Source organism: Crocodylus siamensis, chromosome 4 (assembly GCF_052110815.1).
Source record: "Crocodylus siamensis isolate JL-2025a chromosome 4, ASM5211081v1, whole genome shotgun sequence".
NCBI classification, from domain to species: Eukaryota; Metazoa; Chordata; order Crocodylia; family Crocodylidae; genus Crocodylus; species Crocodylus siamensis.
The window spans coordinates 20,139,647-20,156,494 of NC_143398.1; the positions used below are offsets into that span (position 1 = coordinate 20,139,647).

A 16,848-nucleotide genomic window follows, 5' to 3' on the forward strand; every position below is an offset into this window, starting at 1 on the left:
TGCCTGCTACAGCAGCCTAGCCGAGCTGCTGTCTCTGGATGGGATGAGACGGTCCCTTCTGGGGTTTTTGCAGCCCTGCTAGAATGAGGGGGGTGAGGGTGTGGATTGAAGCCTCTCACCTTGGGGAAGAGGGTGCTCCCATCTACTTGCCCTCACCTACCACTCCAGACGGGCTAAGAAAACCACAGAACAACCTCCCTTCCCCGCCTTCTCCCACACTGGGGAAGAGCCAAGGGAAGACACAGCCTTTTTCCCTGGATCTGCCCCAAATAGGAGCCAATTCTCTACCAGCTAACATCTGTTGGGTTGGGAGGATCGGTATAACTCAAGGAGATTTCTGTGAATCACCATGAGTTACCCAGCTGTCTACGCCCTCTAAAGCTTCTCTTTTCTTTCTTGTGACCCTGTCCTCATGTCCCTTAACAGCACAAACCATCTTGGACTTCTGCTCTAATACAAGATGATATAACAGTAAACTAGGGCAAACATCCTCTCTGCATCAGCTCAAGCATTGGCAGGCACCTTTGAATTGGTAGGTTTTTTTCCCCACTCCTGCTCACCAGTGGGCATAGAAGAGTAGCAGCTGTTTGTAATCATTGGGCAATTATAGGATTAAATTGATAGTCCTCATTATTAAGGAATGGAGCTGGAGAGCTAGAACTCCACCCTCTGTTGTTCCAGTTACTTTCATTTTTCCAGTTTGTTTGTTCCTCAATAAAAGAGCCTGAGGTTTGGGGCCTGAAGGAAAGTAAGTCTCACTGTTCTTTGTTAAGTAAGGAACTGTCCTGAATTATGACATGGGTAGTCTGCACAGAGCTATTAGGTTGTGCATAATACATCTTTATTTTCCTGCTTTGGTGTCTCATAAGTCACAGCTGTGTCTTACATTAGGTAGATAAATATTTGGTTGAAGAACAAAGCTCCTATTTCCCCAACTAGAAAAAAGACAATTAGTGCCTAAAAGTTGTCCAACATCTGGAATGGGCTTCCAAGAGAGGTGGTGCTATCACCTAACTTGGAGGTCTTCAAGAGGAGGCTTGATAGTCACCTGGCTGGGGTCATCTGACCTCAGTCCTCTTTCCTGCCAGGGCCAGGGGGTCAGACATGATAATCCACTGTGGTCTTTTGCGACTCTACAATCTATGAATCTCTCCCAAATATACAGCCAGTCCATTAAAAGATAACACCAAAAAACCTTTAAATTTAAGACTATACACCAAAAAGCAAAGAATAAAAGAAAAAGAGATGATGACAGAAAAAGAGACTAGGTAAACATTTCTATGATTCTAATGACCCTTATTCCTTTAAATAAACTTTTGCTTCGATTGTACTCCCAGGAGAAATACTCTAGCATATTGCCCATATATTATATACTAAATTAACATACAGAAACTGCTTGAAACAAATTAAAAACAAATTAAAAACTGTTAGGATGCTCTTCAATAAATTTAAAAAAGAAACAGACCTCAATGAAATCGATATTAAATGCCATCAGTTAATAATAATAAAAAAACCCCACACCAATTGCTTAGACCAGGGAAAATAAAAGTGTATGGAGAATGGTGAAAGGGTGCATTCATGTTTTTAGACATAACAAATTTAGAATACACAAATGTGTTGGGGAAGTTTTGCTACTCAATTTGTTGATATTTCCAGTATCTACAGATACCACCATTTTAAAGATAAAGTAGCATTTTAATACTAGTCCAATTTAAATCATGTGAAACAAACGTTCTTTTTTGTGTTCCAACCTGAAAAAGAGGGGTTACTTTTCAAATGTTTTTGCCCATATGTATCCCACATTAAATATATACATCCCAAACACATCCCAAATAAACAAGCTGGGAACCTATTAGTCAGGCGTGTACCTTGACATCTTTGCACGCCTTTACAGTGAAAGGCATAAAGAAAGGTGCTTTACTCCCATCCTGTAGGTCAGATCTGGCCCTTGGCACCACACCTTCTGGACTGTTAGGAGCCCCGTGTGCTCATTGGGGGTGTTGTAAAGTCCCCGGCGTCTGATCCATACATGGGAGACTGGATGGAGGTGATCCCTGCCACCCTGGTGCACAGGGTCCAGTTTGACCTGCTAACTGGCCCCACATCACTCATCTTACCTGCAGGGCCATTAGGTTTAGTGCCACTGGTATAAAGGACTGAGAAAGCCAAACCGTCATTCATTTCCTTTAGTAAAACATAAAGCTAGGTAAGGACGTACAAGGAAAACATTGAAGTAAACTCTTTCTTTGACAGCGGGTCCCTATAGAGCTTGCAGTAAGCAAACAATTTACACTTACCTCCCAAAGTAGCAAATAACAGGAGTCTCATGCAACTGTAGAACAACCCTTCCAGGTTGACATCTGATTCAGAAGTTCCAATAGAGTAACAATGAGAAAATGTATAAATGAGTGTCCAAATAAGCAGTCTACATAGCTCAGTAATCAAGACTAATGATGCTGAGTCCAAGTATTACGTACTCCAATACCGGCACAAATCTCAATGTGCTTTCTATAACCCATTGAGAGGAAACACCCTTCTCTGTACACTTGTCACCAAAAGCTACAAAAAGTCTGGATCATTTAAATGACTTTGGAAAATGAAAGGTTACAGAACACCTAATGAATGAAATTTAGCTGTTATAGGAGAATCAAGTGATATAAGAAAAAATTGGGGGAAGATATAAATAAATTTATATGAAAGTGTGAAAACTTTTGGTAAAAATATTTTATTCAACCTGCAAGCTGAGGTGATCACAAGAAAAATATCAGTTTCACAAATTAGTGATATAATGAGCGTGGGAAGGTGACAGGGAAAGTCCATTAAACAAAGTGGGCCTCTGGTAAGTTATGGCTCTTTAATTCGAGTATAAAATAAGCTTTTACAAAACTGGAGGCTTTTCCAAGTCTTTCAACAGGTGGAAGATGAGCAGACATCCAAGATGATCTCCAATAGAGATAAAGATCTTGAGCATCTAAAAGGGCAATAAATGTTTCAAAAGTATAAAGAACAGAAGAATCTGGGGGATGAATGCATCTGAATGGATTCATGAAAACATTCTTCTAAAAGTGGCATTCCTGCTTTGGCTCCAAGGCTGTAGTTACAGGTCATGAAACAGCTATTATCTGCAGAACTTAATCAGCTAGTCTTCAGTTTGCCAGGTGTAGAGACAATACGTCTTGGGAGACCACCTGGAACTGATTCTCCAAAATGCTTGGGAGATTTTGAAGGGGAAGAAGTAGCCTACCTTAGGTCAGAGTACCAGAGCAGATCACAGGACGGAGCGATGAATATCAGCTGGATGTTGGAACCAAAGGGTGCATTCGCATATGCTCCAGAGGTGTGGGGGGCAGGGGAGGGGAAGGGATGCTTTTAATTAGAAGAGCTCATTCAATGAGCTTTAGTTAAAGTACCCCCACCGCCATTTTGAGCACAGGCACACTGATACACGAGATGCAGTGGCTGCTAGAGCATGCTAACTAGCACAGTTTGATCTGACGCGCTGCAATTATAGCACGTCATTAGAGCAGCACCTCCGCATGTCTACAGGCACCCAAAGTGCTTAGTGTGTTGTTTGAGGCAGAATAAGCCTAGGTTCTCTGGTACATGCTTTTCTAATTTTGTGATAGGGAAAGCAAAGGAGGGCAAGAGGGCAGGGAATGAAAATGAAGAACAGGAAATGTGAACAGCTTTTATATAGACTATTTCATAAACTTTACTTAGACTTCTCTGGTTTTCACTAAATAATCAATATCCGCTATGGGGTAGGCAACATTTTTGGCCGGAGTGCCGAAAAGACTGCAGTGTCTACCTTGAAAGATGCCAGGCAGGAAGCGGGGGCTACCCCGGGGCCCCACACATTGAGCAGCAGTGGACAGGCAGAGGCACCCAGTGGCGCCCGAGGTGGAGCTGAGCCCAGCCCAGCCCAGCCTGTGCAGCTCCACAGGGATGGGACACAGACCTCTTGCCCATGAGGGGATGCCACCTGGCTAGAGCAGGACACTGAGCACAGGGGGTTCCCATCTCATCCTCCCTGCCCACCAGACACAGAGCTAGAGGCCCGGCCACAGGAGTTCCCCAGGATAGCTGCCATAAATAGTGCTTAGGGGAAAGCTGGGCAGGAGCCTGCAGTGCAGCCGCCCTGCAAAGCAGCCATGTGCAGCGCCTGCCTCGGCCCTGTCCCCAGCTCCTGGAGGGGAGCTGCAAGTGGGTAAGGCCAGTGCCTAGAAAGGCTGGGGCAGCCAGGGTGGCTGTTCCTGGAGACTGGGGGACCTCCTGCACCCAGGCCTTTGCACCAGTGTGGCTCCACCCTGCTCACACTGTGCCTGGCATGCAGACACACCAAACCTGAGCTGGGAGTCTCCCTCCAGAGCCTGGTGCCCTTTCCTAGCCAGGCAGCGTCCCCTCACGGACAGGGCAGCTTCAGCCCATGCATATGGAGCTGTGTGAGGCCCACCTCAGGTGCCCCCTGCTGCAGCCAGAGCTCACGGAGCCCCAGGGTAGCCCCACTTCCCACCCAGCCCCTGCCTGCCTCTGGTTGCCACCTTCCCAAGGAGCCAGCTGGGCTGACCTCCCCCCCAATGCGTTTCTCCCCACGCCGCTTGGAACCCTACCCCAAGTGCCTGGCCCGGGTGCTCAGCACCCCAGTGCTGCCCCCACCTGGGTGGGACAGGGTTTCCACCTGTACAAGCCCCAGCAAGGCCAAGGGCTCGCCCACCCACTAGGAGCCTCCAGCGCAGCAGCGCTGCGCAATGCCTACCTGGGCCCTGGGCCCACCCACCCCACAGCTCCCCTGCAGGGGCCAGCCCAGGGACAGTGGGGGGAGGGGGGGTGCAGCAAAACAGACAGCGACCCTGCTTGTGTTCTCCTGACTCCACCCTGGTGCCTACCACAGTGCAGGGACTTGTAGCTGCTCCAGAGATCCCAGAGCAGCAGCTTAAAAAGAATAAATAAATAACAATTTTGTTGCACGCCTTTTGGTGTGCCAGGGAAAATATATGTCTCCACAAGCCTCTAACTGGCATGCATTCTGGGGGCTGCCTATCCCCGAGCTGAACCAAAATTATCAGCTTTTGTATGAAGCCTTTTGTATGGCTGCCAACCTATCAAATCAGGAGAGGAATGTTAATAAGTCTAGACTGGAGATGCTTGTGAGATGTATATCCAATATAATTATTTAGGACAAAAATAGAAAAATGTTGTACATGCTTCAGAAAAAAAAATCTCCAAATAAAATTTTAAAAAAAATTTATTAAGATGTTTACAACAATTACACTGGATAAAGTTTCAGGAATTTGTCAACATGGTGAACAATTTGTGCTTGTTTTTTTTTTTACAATTCTTACATACATGTTGATGTGAAATTACTCAGGTTTTTTTTCATTCTTATGACCCATTTATCTTCACAAAGTGGAGGCAGGTCTTCCACCCACAAATTTTATGAAAATCTTTTTTTTGTTTCCTCCTTCAGGCAAGGCACAAAGAATTCAGACTAATAAATCTTTAGTAGTTTGACTGATCCTGATTTTTTTTTTTACATTAAAAGTCCAAAAACAGCTGTAATGAGATGGATATAAATACAATTGTCAAAGTATTTCTATGATGTATAAAATCAGCTATGACTACAGCATGACAAAACAGAATTTAAAATAGGCCAGGATGTTCAGCCTGTTTACCATAACTGTTAATTAGCATGTTTGATATGAACACATTAAATCAACTATATAATTAATATATGAATGTTACCAGTCTTCTACTCTTTCAGTCAAAACCATTTATAAATAGGGGTACCCATATCCTCACTTTTGCTGACAGTACAGAAAGCAAACATGAAGTTGACAAAAGAGAAACCTAAGTGTTCTCACTGCATGGTTGCTAAAGAGCTGCCGAAACAGGGAAACAGTTTCATGATATTGTCAAGGTAATAAAACACCTGTGCTGGCAAACCATGAAACCATCAAAAGGCGAGCAACTCAGCGCACCAAAACAAATAATTAGTTCGACCCATCTAATGTCTAACCTCAACAGGATACAATATGAACTTGGATGCAAGGTCTGTTAACCGCAGGTACGGTAGCCGCTTGGTCAATCACAGTAAGGGGTAATCCAAATTTGGTTCTAAATTCCGCTCATATGCAAATACATTTGGGACAGAATTTGAGCAAAGCATGCAGATCTTCAGGTTCCCATAGAAGTATACTGCTGGGGGAACACATGACCTAAGAAGCTTTGTGGGTATTGCAGGACCGACAGCTTAGCTGATCTGCTCTAGGCATCATCTTTAAGGATGTCTTTAAGAATTGCGCATAAGAGGTAACACGGTTTGAACATACTATATTGGATTTTGTGAGTATACTCTAGTTATTCTCTCTCTTAAATAAAACAAAGCTTGCCTCAAAGATCTGCGTGTCTACTTTAAATAACTCATCCACTGGACCCATTACGGGTACGACAGGTTTTGGCAAGTTTTGGTAGTCGGCAGGATACGACAGATTTGAGGCAAGCTGTATACTAGGTGGGAAGACACTCTCTCCCCCCTGTATATCTTAACTCTTCCTCCTATCCCCAGTTTTAACATTGCAACTTTTAGACCACAACAGTTTAATAGGGATGCTATATCCCTCCTAACATTATTTGGTGTAATCATTTTGAAGTTTTACATTTGTTTTGCAGTGATCGTTATCTCCGATCAATAGCTTATACACCCGGTACTAACAGAGATCATTTTGTTTATTTTGAGCTACAATCCAATTGTGATACGAGAAAGAGTAAGCCTATTCCAGTAGGGCAACTTTGTTGCTTGGCCAAGGAATCTTTTCTTATTGTTAGGCATTTAAGGAAGTAATCATTTTGCGCTGGACGCAAGCTGAAGGGATTATATATCCTGTGGTTTTAATTTTAGCTATATTAATGTGCATTGTAATCATTGTTGTATTTAGTATTAAGAAAAACGGTGGAACGTAGTAAGGGCCCAGCTAAGAATGCTAGAAACGGCAGAGGTCATATAACAACACCTTCATTTCGGCCTACCTCTATAGCAAGTCTAACAAGGCAGAGAAAACTCGGTTATCACCCGTGGCGGCATCTTTGTGCCTATGCGCAAGGTGAGAGTCTGTGTCAACCAGCACATTTATATGATACTTACAGGCAGGAAGGAAAATTGATAACAAATCAGCTTTTGTGAACATTCAGACAATATTTTAATCCAGGGAAACCCATTAATATATTGGAAAGACAAGTATGTAGCACTAAAACAAGAAGGCTGCTCTTTCCTGCTAGCAGCCCACCTATGAGTTTTGTTCCCCATTCCCCTTATTATACCCGGGATTTGTGGAACGACATTCTAGTGTTTTTGGCTGAACAGGAGCAAAGGTATCAGGATGAGAGCATAACTGCTAACCCCTGGAATGATAAAAAATGTCAATTACTAAAAGGTAGTGCCAGAGGGGGCAAACTTCCCCGTCTTCTTGAGGGAAGAGAATTGCATAGTTTGGTACTAGCATCCCAGTTGTGATCAGAAACAGGGATATCAATTAGTTCTTCAAAATTTAGGTTGGCAACAGTTATGTTTTGCTGAGGAACAAGGAGTCTTGTATTTTATCAGACTGGGTTCCCTCATTAAATTTAAGCAGAATGAGAAAGAATTAGAATCTAGTGCTTGGTGGCAGCCACTATTTTTTGTTCATTGATTCACCATCATAGTGGTTCTCTCCCACTGAGTTTTGATCAATACTTTCCAGAGTGGCCGCCATATACACAATCTATAGTTCTCAAAGCTAAAAGATATAGCTTCAATTAGCTATGTAGTACTCCATAATCACAACCCTGAAATAGGTCCAATTCACTGGTCCTATCAAAAACATGAACGAGTTTGGATTTTGTAGTTTCACCCAGAATATAATTGTATTCTAGTATCAGCCCATTCACAAGGATGGCTTCCAGAAGCGCAGACTCACCCCAAGAATCAAGATCCCATTACCATAAACCGTTGGGACAGACTTCATATATTACCCAACCCAGTCATTAGGGAGGGTCACCAAATCAATGCCCGTGGTTGTTGCAAGCAATGCAAAAGGTAGGGCAATCAAACTCTGAGGAAAAGGAAAACCTGCTATCAGGGTCAGGGACAGAAATCCTTAGGCACAGAGATCATATTGTCAGTTATCATGCACCTGGAGGACCTATACAAGTAATTTGTGAATTTACAGATACTAACCCCACCAGTTCAGGGAGTAATCAGCTGCTGCGAATAGGAGTCCAAATGAATCAGGAAGGATGGAGCTTTTGTTCTAATGCAGGTTCATTCAGAGCAGCAGTTTCTTGTGCATGGTGATACATGCCAGCGGAAGATGAGGAAAATTCAGAACCTGATTTGTGGGCCAGAAGTGAAGTTCAAACCCTGGCACAAGCCAAAGAAACTCAGGTTGAACAGGACGAAGGAAAGCAGCTGATGTGCTTCTATGACAATCTTCATGATAATGCCAAATGGGCATACCTTTTAAAGAGTCTGTGCCAAAAGGAGGATCAGTCACAATTAATTAAATTAATCTTTTAAACGATTCCCTTCTGAGACCAAATTTGTGCTGGCAGTTAGTGAAAAATGGAATAGCAGGAGTAATTATAGCAAAAGGTAAAGATCAAAAATGTGAACTGAAGGCCTCTAAATTAGCTCCAATGTCGTTACAAACATGTTGCAAATTGGTCTGGGATCGAATGGAAGACCAGCAAGCAATCATGCGACTGGAGCATAGAAATCAGCAGCTGTGCTCTCTGTTCGAATACCAAGAAATCAAAACTGAATTACCTCCCCATATAACCCAAATTTAGACTCAGTAGCAGCCTCAGCACCAGTGCAAGGTATAAAAACAGAAACTCCTTTTGTCCCAGATGGTCAGCAAGCACCGGCAGAACCCCCTCCACCTAGATTTTTAATTGAGGAAAGGTCCTTTAAGGACTTGGAAATAGAAGACAGGGCAAAATGCTGTAAACGAAAACCAGACGAACCCCCACTCACTTGGGTAGGCAGAGTAGTGTACTCCTGCTCGGGGGCTTTTACAAAACGGGAGTTCCGAGCCCTTCTGCGGAAAATTCGCAGAGGTGGCAGCATGTTAAATCTTCCAAATAATCCTCTATGGGATGTACAGTTGTTCAGTCCAGGAATTTGGCTTGTAATTTGTTTAGCTTTAGAAGGTGAATCTTTGTTAGAAGGGTGGTGGAATACTAAAGAAAATTGCTGCTGTTCGATTGTTGGTTTATCAGCAGAAGCTATGAGAAATCAAGCGGAAAACAGATGTGAATGGAATCCAGATATGGGACATGTTTCTCAGCTTGCATTAGCTTGCCAGTTGATTAAAAGACACGCACCTAAGCAGATCTGGTTAGGTTATGCGTTAATCAGGACTAGCACATGTGACCTGAATCAAAGCATGCCAAAAGGTCTGTGATTTTTCTGAAGAACATCCCAAGCAATGACAAGTAAATCAAGTAGAAGTAGGCCAAATCTCCCAAAATCAGCAGACAAATTTTCGTGGCCGTGGAGGATTCTGTGGCACAGACAGAGGAACAAGCAGAGGATCTGAATGGACTCCTCGTACCTTTAGTCAAACAGGGAATAGAGATGGGTTTAGACAAAGTGTGTGGCAGTGGTGTCAGCAATATGCACCAGATCTAATAGGACCTTGGAAGACAACCACCCAGCTTGTGATTGAAACATACAAGCAGGGATGGAAGCCAGAGAGTTAGGGATGCCCAGGCCCTTGCGACTCGGGTTTTGGCGATCAATCCGGATCACGATTTGTGAGTGCCTTGGGAGAGCCAAGATCACCATTAGATAATCGGCCATGGGGAACAGTTGTAACAAACGAAAGAGAAATTCCAGTATTAACTGACACCGGGAGCCAATTAACAGTTTTACCCATAAAAATCAAACCAACAGGTCAAACCATTACATGCATGGGAGTGACAGGCTTAATGAGGCTTCCTCAATTTCAAGGAAACTTGCTAATAGTCGAGGAAGAAAAGTTGTGGAAATACTATTATCACCCAGGCAAATCAGGAATTTTAGATGCCTACCAGTTGGTTAAGTTCAATAGAATATTCAATATTGGAAGATCAAGGATTTGCTATTATCCTCAACAAACATGGAACTGCTGTGCATATTAAACAGTTTTATTTAGCTCCTGAAAAGTGATTTTATAGAAAATTGGGAAAAGGATCTTTTACAAAACAATGTTGTAGAACCTTGTGTTAGTAAACACAACAGTTCTGTTTTTTGTGTGCCGAAGAAAGACGCAAAGTTTGGAGTAGTAGTGGATCTAAGAAAGGTAAACATGAATACAATATTCTATAGTGCAGCAGGGCAACCTGATCAAGGAAAATTTAACGGAATTGCAAAAAGAATTACTGAACAACTCCTGGTTAATAGTATTAGATTTAGTTGACATGTCCTATTCAATACCGTTACAAGATCCAGAAGGAATAACAGCAATCACTGTAGGAGCCCAGCAGTATAAGTTTAAAGTTTTGCCCATGGGTTGGCACAATAGTCCCGCTTTTGCTCAACAAGCCATAAGGAACACTCTTAGAAACTACCCTGGTGTATTTATATACATTGAGGATATTGTGATATTATCATCACCTTCCAAGGAATAGGCTGAAGTGCAAAAAGTAAATATAATCCAGTTATTAGATTAAGTGAACAAAGTGAACCCCTTTAAATTTCAGGGACCCTCACAAGAAGAAGCAATATTAGGAACAAAGTTAACACCCCAAAGTTTCTATCCTAGCGAACAGCTTGTTTTGAAAATTCAGAACTTCGAGGTTCCTCAAACTTTTAAACAAGCTAGAGGATATTTGGGCTTATTAAATCAACTGAAAGCCTCTGTACTACGGCTAGCTGGTTATTTAAGTCCCATGAGGACTCGTCTTAGAAAGAACTGGAAACCTACTCCAGAAGCTCAAAGAAAGTTGGAAATAATGCAGTGGCATACTGCTCTTGGCCATGTTAGTAGTAAAACATTATATCAAATAGCTGCAGACACTAATATTTTAGTTACCAGGCACCAGACAGAAAAATTAGTATTGCAATGTGACAAATGTTGTAAATACAAGTTTGTCCCTAGTCACAAACGACAGTAGTTAGGAATTTATAACCCCCAAATTTCCAAGCTAATGAAGAATGGCAAATAGAACATATTGGGCCTTTAGAAGGCTGTAAAAGGTATTGTTATGTTCTTACCGTGGTAGATTTAGGAACAAGGAAAGTTGCAGTAGTTCCCTAGAATAAATTAACTACAGCTGCTACAAAAATAGCTATCTAAACAGTATGTGGATATTGGGGAAACCCTAAAGGAATTCAGTCAGACAATGGTTCAGCATTCACATCCAATAAAATGCCAACTTGGGTGGCAGAACAATGCCCAAAGATGCAATGGAAACTTCATATCATCCTCAATCGGCTGGAGTGATTGAACAAACAAATGGAATAATTAAAGCTCAAATTATATTGCTAAATCAAGGGAAATTTACTAATTGGCAAATTTGGGTGCCCCAAATAATGCAGTCAATAAATAACTGAGGGGGTGCACCAAAGCAAAATTTAAGAGCTATTAAATGGCCAGAATGGAAGACAGGCAACCCTGTCCTAGTTAAATAGCTTAACAATCCAGAAACTAAGCCTGCTATAGTTCAGGTTCTGTTAAATCCAAGTACGGTAAAAGTACAATTTCATGATGGACGTGAATATACAGTTCCAATTTCATGGTGTCGCAGTCAAAAGTAATGAGAAGCGAATCTTCCTTTTACGTTTTTCAGACCTACCTTGATTGGCATCACTCAAGGATACTCATTGCCCACAACCATTTGCAACCATTCCTATGAGGAGCCATTAGTGCTACTTAACCAAACACATTCTAATAGAGGATCAAGATGGGTAGATAATTGTAGTACGATCTATGAGTGTACAACTAGGGTTTATTGTACTTGCACCAATGGTCAGATAAGAGTTTACAATACATCTAAACTGCAAAATGTATATTTGTCATACAAAGGAAATTGAACTAAACTGATGATTAACAATACCTGCGATTTTCAAAATATCACTGGGAAAAGTTTGGCGCTTCCCTGGAATTTATATGCCTGTCCAGGCTATTTTGTAGAAAGACCACGCTTCCCTCATAAAAATGACTTAATTGATATGTGGTCATTTCAGTATTGGAATTGGACCCAAAAGTTGCTCAACTTGGATAATGACACTGGTGAAAGCGGTTGTCTATGGTTTGGTTTTAGTCTCGATAAATTGGTATCTTGTTGGTGTTTACCTTACCCAGTTAATTGGCAAATTGCAAATTTCACTGATGGAACAGGTTGTTTCTTACGAAATGTCCAGCCATTAAAACGGCATGGAAACATGGGAACGTTCAAGAACTACATCATACCTATTTGTCACATGTTTTGATGTTTTCCAAAATGGCCTCAATATTTCTCAATGCTGTTATCCTGGCGCCTACTGGAATATTTCCAAACAAAATTCACCTTGGATAATGGTAAATCATTCTATTATTTACAGCAAGTGGCTTCATGCATCAGCAGGGATTCAAGTTTTTATACTGAACACAGCCTATATTTCAAAAAGGATATTTATTCTTAATACCAGATACCGATTGGCTTAACCCAATTGACAACTGTAATATTACATGTTTCAACAGATTAAATGCCTCTATTCATAATAATTATACTCAATTGCATATACTACCTTTGTTTGCGGCACTACCAATTGGACCCACGCAACCTGTGTATCAGGTTACAGAATGTTATCCAGCTACTATTGATCCACCATGGACAGTTACTCTGAACATTAATTGCTATAAAACTAGTAACAAACGTTCTCTAGAGCAGGAATTTCAGTCACAACAAGATATACTGAACACCAAATTGTTACGTGCAATCCTAACTCATACAGATAATTTAGGAAATTTAGTTTCTCGACAAGTCAAAGTTTCTTTACATCATTTAAATCTAACTCGTGCTACTACAAAGGCCTTATGTAATTTTCTTTTAACCCATAAATGTACAGAGGTCCTTATGAATTCTAGCATTAGAGAGCACTTATTAGTTCATGTTTTTAGTGAAACAGGATTGCCACAATTGGACTTCTGCAGTCCACCATTAGGGAAGATACAATAGTCAAAATCTGTGATTACTACACGATGTGCACTTCCTACAATGATAGTATGTAAAAAACTTATATCCGTTGTAATGACTAGCCCAGTATTTATAGTATGTTTAAATAAGAATAGTAAGCAATGTGAATATGATGATAGACTAAATTTTCAGAACTGCGTAGGGAAAATCAGTACAGTTTTTAAATAAGGTATTAATAACTCAAGAAGTTGTTCCATGTCAAATAGAATTTACAAATAGAACTACCTATGGTCTTTATCAGTTTCGTGATCAGACCATTGTCTGTGAACAAAATAAGTGTGTACAAATCAATGGCGGGTACTTGTTAAATTCTTCAGGAGCATATTTATGTCTTGGGATGCAAAACACATTACACCGTCCACCTTAATGATTATGAAAATTTAGCTTTACAAATGTTGCTACAATTAGATCACTTGTTAATTCAAATAGGCCATACTATGAGACAAATGCAAAATATTAACAATCAACTTCAAATTTGGCTTGATGATGGCCGTATTTTAAAAGTATCAGTTAAATCAATTTCTCGCAAGTCCACCAAGAATTTGCTATGCTCCTGCATGGCAACAAATTTTTGAAGGCATTGGTAATTGGTTTTATCCACTGTTTAATGCTACTCATAATGCTATTGTTAATAGCTTAGATAATTCTGAGGCGATCACTGGAGAAGTTGCACATCTTCTGTGGATGGCAGGAGATTGGCTTTGGATTTTGTTAATTGGAGGAGCTTGCATTGGATTTGGAATTGGACTCTACACTTTCTTAAGAGGAATTTATCCCTATTGCCAAGGATATTGACCAGTTTCCATAAAGTCAACTACCATTATCAAACTGCAATGAAGTCTCTCATTACACCTTTTTTGAATGGAAATACTTGTATTGAAGGAACCGTTTCTGAAGTATTGAGTAACTCCAGCACATGCCTTTTACTATTATTGCTAGCTGTCTTAACTTTTGTTATTAAGCAGTTTCAAGGGCTATTGCAGCAATATATGATTCCTGAATGGACTCTAATTATCATCAATGATTTTGTGGAACTCTTATGTGTTGTTGGCTTGGGCTTGTTTTTGCTGTTTTACACCTGTTTTATGGATATATTATTGTTTCTTTTAAATATGGTATGGTCTAGAATTTATTTTCTATTGTACTTGTTTGTACAAGAAAGAAAGAACTAGTAGTCTAATTTTTCACCATATGTTAGGTATAGGATTTATGTTAATCTATACAGTGGATGGTGCTTGGAGACAATCGCTATGCCTTATGCTGACAGAATTAGCAGCACCGTTACAGTTATCCCAGCAGTCCTGGGTTCTCAAGTTTAGATTCAATTTAGTAGTCCTAACTGTATTAGGAATATTATTTTTGATCAGATGGAATTTTCCTCTGAACCCTCTCATATTTATGATGTGGATGTTTAAACTTGTCTGGTGCTAATGGGATGTTCAGAAATATTTTTGGCAAATTTATTTGCAAAAAGAAGGGGATGTGGTACCCATATGCTGTTTTACTGACAGTACAGAAAACAGACATGAAGTTGACAAAAGAGAAACCTAAGTGTTCTCACTGCACAGTTACTACGAGCTGCCGAAACAGGGAAACATGTACTTTCACAACATTGTCAAGGTAATAAAACACCTGTGCTGGCAAACCACGAAACTGTGTGAAAAGGCGAGCAACTCAGGGCACCAAAGCAAATAATCAGTTCAACCCATCTAATGTCTAACCTCAACAGGATACAATATGAACTTGGATGCAAGGTCTGTTAACCGCAGGTACGGTAGCCGCTGCTTGGTCAATCACAGTAAGGGTTAATCCAAATTTCGTTCTAAATTCCACTCGTATGCAAATACATTTGGGACAAAATTTGAGCAAAGCATGCAGATCTTCGGGTTCCCATGGAAGCATGCTGCTGGGGGAACACATGACCCAAGCAGCTTTGCGGGTATTGCAGGACCAACAGCTTAGCTGATCTGCTCCAGGCATCATCTTTAAGGATGTCTTTAAGAATTGCGCATAAGAGGTAACACGGTTTGAACATACTATATTGGATTTTGTGAGTATACTCTAGTTATTCTCTCTCTCTTAAATAAAACAAAGCTTGCCTCAAAGATCTGCGTGTCTACTTTAAATAACTCATCCACTCGACCCATTTACGGGTATGATATAAATTCCATAACAAGTAACAGAACCTGCCAAAAAAATGAGAAAGATCTCAGACAAGAATTACTGGGGCAATCTGACAGCCCTAAATGAAAAAGAGACACTATCAAAAATAGCATAATGGATTAAAATGTTACATTTAAACAAAACACTTCCAAACTCATTTGCCTAAGAAAACATGGAAAACTAGTAACAGATGCAAAATCATTTTTTCTTCTCACATGGATAAAGAATTCTGGTGCACAATAGCTACAAGGAGTGTTCCCACTGTTATACAAAGCAATATTTTTAAACCTATGTTCACATTTCTTTGATGATAAAAAAGAAAGATAAGGACAACCATCCAAGAACTTATTTACAAATTATTTTTCCCCATCTTAAAATGTATAAAAAAACCCCCACCCATAAAGGTAATGCACAATGCAGGTGTAATACAGTAAATCATTACAGCAAAAGTTTAATTAAACTAAAAGGAAATTATATGAAATAACATTTAAAGGAACATTGTCATGTTAAAAAAGTTACACAGTAGTGACTATTAAAAAGATATACATTTGCAAACTATCATACCATGATATCCCAGACGCTGATTTAATTAACAGCTATATAATTTGTAATAGAAAAATTCAGTATATGATTCAATTAGTCTGTTTTTTTATTTTTTTAAAGAACAAATTTTAGTGGTTCTCCAATATGTAAAACTATATTCTGTTACTACAAAATTGCAACACAAGAAAATCCAGATTCTAGCTCTGCTGAGGCAAGCAGAAAACAACCCCTTTGCATTAACATCCCAATGCAATATTTGTATTATCAGATTATAAATTGTTTTACTATGAGTTGCTTCCACTGACAGGTAAAAAGAATCAAGGAAACCTATGTCCTTTTTTTGTTTTAAAACAAGTTCTTTCTCAAAAAGGATTAAAGAACAAATGTGAATTGACAATGTCCCTTCAAATCTAAACAAGTATAAGAATCTTTTAGACTATCAAAAAGCCTCATCTTTTAGTTTTGCAAAATCTACCAAAAAGTAAGGCAGCATGCATATTTAAAAGAAAAAAGAAAAATTGTTTTTTACAAGACATTTAAATAAACAAAAGGCAAAAATATATGTCCCTTGTCAGAGCATTCTCATAAAACATGGACTTACAGGACACAGAGCTATGTTCAATGTTTATACAAACAACATTCCTACAGGTATCCATATAGTCAAGAGACCTTTCAGTGTTACCTAAATTACTTAAATTTACAAGACAGACATAAATAAAGCTGTGAAAACAGGCAAATACAGTACTGGTCTATCATTCAGCACAAGCTGGTTGGATTCTTTCACCTTGAAACCCATCACATTAGAATTGTGTGAAGTCAGCCATTCTTCAGACCTAAAAATAAGATTAGGAGAATTAGGTTCTGATGTCTATTTACCAATGCTTTATAGCACTGATACAAAATACTGTAGAGCCTGTTTTGGATTCTGCTAAAGGAACACCAATT

The 16,848-nt window shown here is 40.1% G+C and overlaps 1 protein-coding gene across 1 annotated transcript in view; it reads right to left on the reverse strand.

Annotated features, from left to right (window-relative positions):
- Window positions 1–5,227: 5,227 nt before the first annotated feature.
- GNAI1 (G protein subunit alpha i1) overlaps window positions 5,228–16,848 on the reverse strand; it is a 50,755-nt gene continuing 39,134 nt past the window's right edge. The window contains exon 9 of the mRNA XM_090041908.1: window positions 5,228–16,736. The gene's annotated coding sequence lies outside the window, so the exon portion shown is untranslated. The remainder of the gene's footprint in view (window positions 16,737–16,848) is intronic.